Here is a 9,318-nt window from a genome sequence, read left to right on the forward strand (position 1 = left end):
AATTTGGGATAATTTGGGGGTGAGCCTTTTATCTGTTGCTGAATTTGATTTAGCTGTCTCTTTGCTCCCTCTTGTTTATTTTCCCAATTGTGTTTCTTTTTCTTGCGCTTTTCTATATATAAGTGACTTTCTGTATCATGCCTACCCACACATCTCTGCCTGCCATGCTGTTTTCCACTGCCTTCCTGGTTTAACATTGTTTGCCCCTTATTCAGAGTTCCCACATGGAGGGGTTTTTTTTGCATTTTACAGATCAGAGCAAGAAGAACAAGCTCAGTTTCCAGGCTGCACACAGATTATCCACAAACAATCCCACGGAACATATTTTGAGAAATAAATTTCACTTACTTCTTTAGCAGCCAAAGTGGTACAATATAAAGAAAAAAAAAGGGGGGGGGGGGGGGGGGAAGAAAGATTAAGAAAAAGAAAAATTTACCATATTCCTGTGGATTGGAGTGGATGCAGCAGCTTCCTCAACCATCCAGAGGGCCCGCTGTATTAGTTTGCTTGTTAAGTAGTGAGTTGCTGTCTCTGACCACAACCAGCAGATGGAACTTTGCAATTCAACAGAGCTCAGTTTACATAAACCACAACTTCTGCCCTGCAGAGTTTACAAGCCAGTGCTGGGTAGGAAGTGAATGCACCCTCTCCTTCAACAGGCGGTACCATGCAAATGAAGCTCCACTGATTTGCAGCACCCAAATATTTCCTTTTGTTCCCCCCCCCCCATTTGACCATCATTATTTACTATAAATGAATATTTTGTAAATATAATTTGCTGCCGTTGTAATTTCTGTGATTTATTCCCAGTAGTCCTGGCTGCAGAGACTGCATCTAATCAATCCTCAATTAGTATGCAAATACATCCTATAGGCTGCCCATGCCTTGCCTTTCAAACAGGTGATACATAATTAATGACAGCTATAATGGCATCAAAGACTCCAAACCAAAAGAGCTTCTCACTTTAATTTACACTTAGCACCACTAAGGAAGAATGATTTGCTGGAGCACTTATTTTGCAAGTTCTTTGCAGACTTCTGAAGAAGTGATTATTAGTAGTTCAGGTCAGTGACTGCAGTTATTACACTTTGCTCCCCAACCAAAGTTCTACATAACTAAGTGCAACGATTTCTCCTGTTGGTAACATTACCTGCTAATACTTAGGGTGATGTTCAAACATCCTCATTCAGGGAAAGCTTATGGAAAAACAGCAAAAATATTACTCTAGAAAGGATACATACACAGCACTGTCCTGCTTTAACACTAGAGTCAGCAAAACCCACCATGTCTAAATTAAAGCTCTGAGTTACAAATTACAGTCTTCAATTTGGTTCATTTATTGCTTTACAATAAAGTTCTTTTCTCTTTTTACCTTGTACAACAAGTAAACTGGAAACTAGGCATTATTATGAAAGGTGGGACTCACCTCACTGGATCTGAATAAACCAAATTTAGATGCCTGGTCTAGAGAGCTGGGCCATCTTAAAGACTAGCAGACTACCAAGAACTACCTTGACTTCCCCAGAAGAAAGGGGCTGGCATCATATGCAGAGGGCAATCCATCCTAGAGGTGATACCAGCTGTAGAAACAAGCCTCCAAATTCTCTAATCCCTCTGCAAGTAAACACTGTATAAAACTCATCTTTCCCTGGCACTTCAGTGCATGACTAGTCACAGGGTGGTTGGTAGAAGGCAACGCATAATAACACCAAGAAGCAAATTTTCTCATGCTTGAATTGTATCTATATAATAACGGATTTGCCCTGTTTGGCTGATAAAATACCAACCTGAAATATGCAGAAAAAAGGAAATTAGAAGAGGAGAAGGGATGAAGAACATTGCCACATTGGACATTTCTTACTAAGCTTGAAAAATGGTAGGTGTTACAACTTCAATGGTTTTGATTTACCTCATCCATTTGAACACAGAGAAGTTAATACGATTTCAAATTAATCAGTCAGCAGTTCTTTAAAGGGATATTTACAGCTTTTACATTTAAATGAAGGCAAACAAAAGTGTAATTTATGTTATTATAATGACATATAAAGTATCATTGTTTTAATTCTTTAATAGAATGAAGCTAGCTGTGGCAAGTAGATAAAACTCCTTTGAATAGTGAAACATTGCCATAGTTTGTCTTGTCAAGGCTCCTGCTTCTAAGAATATTTATGATTTTACTGTTCCTTGAGAACCATAAATGACACAGCATGTCAATGAGACAGTTTCAATCTCACTCTGGATATTTCCATCCAGAACGAGAGCATAATTCAGTCTCCATCCCCAGATAACCCCAGCCTTCCTCCTCATGCTGCTAACAAAGGGCTTAATGCTGGACTTCCCCCCGGAGAAACAGATTCTGTACCTTGTGCTAACTGCCATGACTTCGCAGACACTGCGTGGAATGAAAATGAATGCAGCGTTTCAGCGTGAGTTAGGCAAGCAGGAGTCAGCCCCACTGTGCAGAGGGCAATGGCAGTTTTCTGGAGTGACTGCCTATCAAGTAGGTACCAGACTTTGATGCACAACTCATTTGACAAACTGAGTGTCAGTGAAGTCACCTCCCAGTGTCCTACGCTGCTACCAAAAGCATGTTGGCTGCTAAATGACTTTACATTCTTTTTTCTTCTCCTACCAAGCTTATTTTAGAAAGGTTGTATATCAATCTGGAAAGTGCTGTGAACATGATGTTATCATAATGGTACCATATGCCAGTCGACTACTTACAAATCATCCATGCCTCCCTCACTTGGTAGATTTAAAAAGCAAGATAAAGAACTCGATTGTCCTCATGCTTACACTGGTTTTATATCAGCATACTTCCAAGTTTTGAACTGGGGTTTTTTTTTTTGTGTTGGTTTGGGTTTTTTTTAAAGGAAAGAAATATTTCTATCAACCCCTCTAAAAACCTGTAAAGGCTTTTAAAATGGCTCTGTCAAAGGACAGTGTTTACTACTCAAGTGTTTCTCTCAAAGACAGATGTGAGTATTAAAGATTCAAGCCCTGTGAAAAAGTAGAATATGCTCCCCAAACACCTGAACTAGCTGTCCAATCTATAGGAACAGGTTACATCCTCCAAATAAAGAGCTTTGGAGTTTAAATTTACCTTCCTGGTTTGGCCCCTTAAGGAGGCAACTGTGAATTTCAACACTCTACCATTTCTCTATCTTTTTTTTTCCCCTACCTTCTTTATTCCAGAGAAAGAAAATTTTCATCTGTTCACCAGATTCCATAAAGCTTGTAAAAGTCATGTACCATAACACTTGTGATAAAACCAGGAGGTTAGCAAAAGTCTTAGCTCTCAAAAAGGAATCCAAAATAAAAGAGTAGGAAAACTTCAGCTGCATTTCCATTTGTATTTCCAGTTCAGTTAAAACCCAGAAAGATTTGTTCAGAAGTTTCCTACTTGGGTAACCTTTAAGCTGTCATAAATTGGCAGTTCTCTGGTGCCTTTTTAACCCTTTAAAATATTTTTCAGAGTACCTAATAATGCTTATTATATGTTTTAAGTTGATAAACCTAGAAAATCCCAGAATCACATAATCACAAAATCACAGAAGGGTAGGGGTTGGAAGGGACCTGTAGAGATCATCTAGTCCAACCCTCCTGCCAAGGCAAGTTCACCTAGAGAAAGTCACACAGGAACAGATCCAGGTGGGCTTTGAATGTCTCCAGAGATGGAGAGCCCACCACCTTGATGGGCAGCCTGTTTCAGTGTTCTGCCCCCCTTGAATTAAAAATGATCCTCCTCATGTTTAGATAGAACTTCTTATGTTCAAATTTGTGCCTGTTACCTATTGTCATGTCACTGGGCACCACTGAAAAAAGCCTGGTCCCATCCTCCTGACACCCACCCTTTAAGTACTAAGCATTTATGAGATACTCCCCGCTCAGTCTTTTCTTTTCCAGACTAAAAAGACCCAACTTTCTCAGTCTTTCCTCATCTTTGCAGCCCTCCTCTGTACCCTCTCCAGCAAGTCCCTGCTCTTCTTGAAGCTTATTGAAGCACATGAAGTTAGAGCACAGAACTGTTTTCACTCAGCTACTCCTCCTCCAGGCAGAGCATGTCCCTAGAAGTGACTGATCTCAGCCTCATGCCTATTCATTCATTAGCCTTTATAGTCAGGCTGTTACTGGGAAAATTTCTCAGTGCCAGTTCTTATTGCAAAGGAAAAAGTTAGGCCTAACAGTTCTGGTCTTGTTTGCAATCTGGTGCAAGTTGGATGTGCTCCTCTTTCCTGCTGCATTTCCATGAGCAGGCTAAGTGGTGACCTTCATCTTGTATCTCTCCCCCTCTCTCAGAAAGAAGCTTTCCCACAAATTTCAATACTTTCCCTTTAGAGCAGCAGCCAGGGAGAAGTAGCAGCCTGAAAGGGCTTAGCCCCACTGCTCATATACAAGTGTTTGTAAACACACTTGTCTTTGAGAATTCTGGGCTTCACTTCGGACATCCTGGCTGAACACCTTTGCTTCCTGTGGTGGGTGTTAGTCCACTGTTTTACAGCTACAAAGTCTGATCTTCACAAGGCTGTAGAATGGTGCTTCTTCATGAATTTGGTACATAAACACTCATTCCTAAGGTCATGGTCGTATTTTGTAAACTCTTAAACAAAATTACACATACACCCCCCTCAACTGTACATCACTGACAGGACTCCCATAGAAGTATCACATGGCTGAATTCATCTGGCAGTCTTTAAGCCTGATTCTGACTGGGATTTGTCTCCTTTGAGAGTAGCTCTTTTGATTTCCAACAAGCTTTTTCATCTCTCCCTCTCTCTCCTTAACACTCAGAACCTCCTCGCTAAGGTTTCGATCAGTTCTGTGCAAAGAAAAGTACCAGTGGCTGCAGCAGCATGGTCAGCCTGTGCAGGACAAAACAATGAAGTGGGGGTTCTATTTTTTTTTTAATCTTTTCCATTAACACCTGAGCAACCTTTTCCAGGGGTAACTCATTTATTCACAGTGGCAACTGTAATTGTTTCCTTGATCCTGGGTTTTACATATTAGTCATTTTCAGTGGTATGTGAGACAGCCAGGGAAGGACTCCGTTGGCTAAATGGGAATGTCAAGTGCTATTTCAGACACTAGAGGAAAACCAAAGTATCTTCACTGAGCACTAGATATGATGTATGTCTCAAAGGATGGTGTTGGAGCAGCAACCAGCGACCAGGTAGGATACCCTGAAGAACCTAGGATGGCTATGAGACCTGAATCCTACATACAACTACAGCATGGTCTAAAGTCATCCACCATCACTGAAGAAATTCCCAGTGACTTTGGCTCTGAAGTGGAACTAGACTTGACTCTAGCAGTGTCACAGCTTCCTTTGCACAAATATGGGATGTAGAGAGGAGCAAGTGTGAGTGACCCTATGCCACCCTCTGCCAGACCCAATCACAACTGACATATCTGCATTAAATGACACTGAGAACAAAGGTGAAAACAGGCCATTCAAAGCCCAAGTGGTAGAGCTGGATAGTTTGTGGGAACCCACAACATATTCTCTGTGCACCTGGAAGCAGACAATGGCCAACATGTTGCAGTAATGTACAAACCAGTGCAAGCCCCATACTTCCACACTCTCCAGTGCCTGCGGCCCCTGTGCTTCAAGAACAAGAGCTTATAGCTTTTATATGAAAGTAACTGTGAACTGTATAAAGTCTCCATTTAAACCCCCACCCCAGAGATCTGCACAGCAGTACTGTGAAAAGTAGCAATTATATAGGAGCTTTTTAGTATGCAACAGGAAGCAGCACTTCTCTTTTTAAGCTGAACAACCAAAGTAGTATCATAAATATTATATTTAAATAGTAGCCCAAGCCACATGGTTTTGAAAACAATAACCAAGCACATGCTTTGTGGGAGCACCGAATTAGAAATGATTTCACAGGCGAGGATGAAAGGTTTGCAAGAACTGGGATCCCACTACAGAGGAACAGTTTATACAGGCGGTACTTGAAGGTGCACTCACAGTTCCAAGATAATTAACTGTTTTCAGAGATTTATAGTTTTGCTGTATGCATTTGCTTAAATATTAATTCTGCTGCCTGGCGTTTAAAGCACGGTGGATTATTCAAAGTGAAAATGGCTGAATACCCCATTCATAGTAAATATGCTCACAGACAGGCAACTTCTTAAAAGAGAACACTGCCTTCTATTTGATACCTCTGGTATTAATGTATTGCTAATTGTAAAAATTAAATCCAACCAGGCCTTTTGCAAAGACGTAAAAACCACGAGCAAGATAATGCATTGCTAATCTTGTATATTTTACCTCAGCCAATTATACTTTTTGAGTATAATTATGAAACATTATAAAACAGATGAGTGGGTGGCTGACTAGGAAGGAAAACAACATGGACATTTTAGTTTGAAAAAAACGTATAGTGGCCACTTGACCATTTTCACTGTCAAAACATTGAAACACTTTCGCCAGAAAACTTTGGAAGTTCTGTAACAGATTTTCTCAGATGTTAACAAGCCGCAGCAAGAAAACTAAGTTCAACAGTTTGAATGCTGAAGAAGTCTCCAGAGGCTGTTACTGACAGATAAGAGCTCACACACTTGCACTGAAGCGATTTTGCAGGCATCTAGCATCTTCCTTAAACACATTTTGCTTATTAGTATTTACTGTCCTCATGCAAAGCCAGCTCTGGTGCCTCTCACTAACTTCAACAGAGTCCAGACCAAGTCCCACGAATGTAAACTTGTTCACAAGCTTTTGCAGCACCAGATCCTCAGTCTGTAAAAGATCACACAAAATCCAACCCTATGATGAAGCTTCTTAGCTGGTTTACTCACCTTTACTCAGCACTACTATAAGCAGGGCAATACACCCAAGAGAATCTGTCCATCAGACATTATCTGTGAAGGAGAACTTGCAGGATTTAATAACAAAAGTGGCCACATAAGAAAGGTCCAAACAGAGAGAGGGACAGAAAACCTCTGGCTGCACTCTAAGTCTAATGGAGCAGGAAAGGTTTGAACTGAGACTTGATATCCCATAAGGAATCTCCACAGAATTAATTAGAAATTAAGAGACATAGCATCCAGGCACCCAACGTGAGATTTCTATTGCCAAAACACCGGACTGAGCATGACTGGGGGCAGGAGTCACCCCCATTTGACAGGATAAGGAATGTGAACAGGCTGCTACATTCCATATAATTTATATTTCATATTTACATATTCATGTTCTAAAGCAGGAGCTCATAAAGATATGAACTGTAGACTTTCCTATAGTTAACTGAGCTTTCTCCCTTCTGCTTGGGAGGTGGGCAGGGGCTAATCCCAGCCTTCACAGAATTTGGTGATGACAGGAGTTATTTAAATCTCCAGCCCCTGAGATACTTTGAGAGATGGGATGGCTGCCTTGCTTTCACAAAATATTGATCCTCTGCCCACCTCTCTGGGCCAACCAGATGCCCAGTGCTTGCAGATGAATATTAATAAAGAGAGGATCAGAACTCTGTGCTGTCACCTGAGGATTTCAGCTGAGCACTAAATTTGGGAGCTAATGTCCTGACACTCCCAAACTTCTCTCTTTTTGTTAGGAACCATCTGGCAGGGTGGCCAGAGTCCTTCCTAGGCAAGCGATGGGAATGTTTGGCAGCAGCGAGTAGCACCAAGGAGAGTGCGATTCCGCCAGCTCCCCACGCTCGAGAAACAGGAGTCACTTACACTCTGCATCCTACAACTTCTCCCTTGTGCCCCTCCCCAACCCAAAGCCCTTCTTTCTCAGGAGCCCTGTGAAGCACACCAGGGAAGCAGCGAGTCTCCCCGCCCGCCCGCGCACAGCAGCAGCCTGAGAACGGGGCCAGGCGGGGACCAAATCTGCCTCCTGCAACCAAGAGAAAGTTGGTGCCGGCACAACACCCCAGTAAAGCATGCGGTGGGGGGGCGGCTTCTGGGAGAAGCGCTGATAGGAGAGAGTCCTAATAAAGCCCTAAGATTTCTCCCACGCACACATCTCCTAGAGCAGCACTTCCAAAATCACCAACGAGAACCCAAAGAAGGATCGAGGGAAGGGACAGAAGCGGGAGGCTGGAGAGAGACTGCCTTCTCCCGGCTCCTGCTGGATGCCTGGGCAGTTCCAGGAGCATCAGGAGAACGGGCTTCCTCCCTTGTAGCCAGAGGGTGCACAGGAAGCTACTTGCCCCGCAGCAGCAGCGCCAGCGACAAACGGGGTTTGGGGTGGGGGGGCTGCAGCTGCAGACACTGGAGGCTCCCGCGCCGCGTCCCCCCGCAGCCCCCAGCCCCTTGTCCCGGATTCGCACTTACCTCGGCGGGACCCGGGGCTGGAGCCCCGCCGTCGGGGCCGGATCCGCGGGGTTGCAGCGGCGGCAGCACGATCACTGCGAGAGGCGGCGGCGGCGGGAGGCGGCGAGCAGCAGCCCCGGGCTGCCACGGCCGTGCTGGGTCCGCTCGCTCGGCGACACCGAGCTGGGGCTGGGGTCGCTGCCCAGGACGGGGAGGCGATGCCGCGGCTGCTGCGGGGGACTCTAGGCTCCTCTTTGGCTCTGTTAGGAAAGTTACCGCGGCCACACGACCCACCTTAAACCCGCCTCCCCGCAGGACCCAGGGGAGGGGGAAGGAGGAGGAGGCAGGGAGGAGACGGGGGTGGGGGCTCGGAGCCGTTCACTTCCCAGCGCAGCACCAAGTCACAGCAGCATCTCTCGGGCTGCCGCTCCGGGATGCGGGGCTGGGCGCAGGGATGCAGCCCCGGCACCCGGAGACGCTCCCCTCCCCTCCCCTGGATTCTTGCATTTAGACTCCGTACCGCGGGGCCAGCTTCAGAGCGCAGAAACTTTCCCGTTTCCTGCGGCGCTGACGCTGGGTTTTGGCTTGTTCGTTTGGTGATGGTTGGTTTGGCATCTCCTTTATTTAACCATTTATTTATTTAACCATTTGTTGTTTGGGGCAAGGGGAGATCTAGTCCTGAAACCTTGGCGTTTGTATATGTGTTTTGGGTTGTTGTTTTTTCCTCCCCCCCATTCAATTAAAACACCTTAAATAGCCTCAAAGGACAAAGCATTAATCCAGCATCCCAAGGTGGCCGCCCGAGTAGTGCATGTGCAATGAGGAAGCAAACTCTAGAGCTGAGGGCAGAAGCACTTGGACGCTGAGCAGAGGGTAGGAGATAGGGGGGTGGGAAAAAAAGGCTCCCTGCCTCCTGCAGCTGAGAAGAGGATCTCCAGAGCAGAGCTCTCTCCAACTCCACGGATGTGCTTAGCGGGAGATCACGCAAACTTCTGGAGCCGTTTCAAGGTGCCTCGGTTTGCAACACAGGCAAGCACAGGCAGTTGTAAGGGCTATGCA

The 9,318-nt window shown here is 44.8% G+C and overlaps 1 protein-coding gene across 1 annotated transcript in view; it reads right to left on the bottom strand.

The window, feature by feature from the left end:
- MEGF11 (multiple EGF like domains 11) overlaps positions 1-8,322 on the bottom strand; it is a 306,782-nt gene extending 298,460 nt beyond the window's left edge. The window contains exon 1 of the mRNA XM_068143523.1: positions 8,281-8,322. The gene's annotated coding sequence lies outside the window, so the exon portion shown is untranslated. The remainder of the gene's footprint in view (positions 1-8,280) is intronic.
- Between the last annotated feature and the right edge of the window lie 996 nt (positions 8,323-9,318).

Source organism: Melanerpes formicivorus, unplaced genomic scaffold, assembly GCF_026170545.1.
Source record: "Melanerpes formicivorus ecotype bairdi unplaced genomic scaffold, bMelFor1.0.p_v2 SCAF_10, whole genome shotgun sequence".
Classification (NCBI taxonomy): Eukaryota; Metazoa; Chordata; class Aves; order Piciformes; family Picidae; genus Melanerpes; species Melanerpes formicivorus.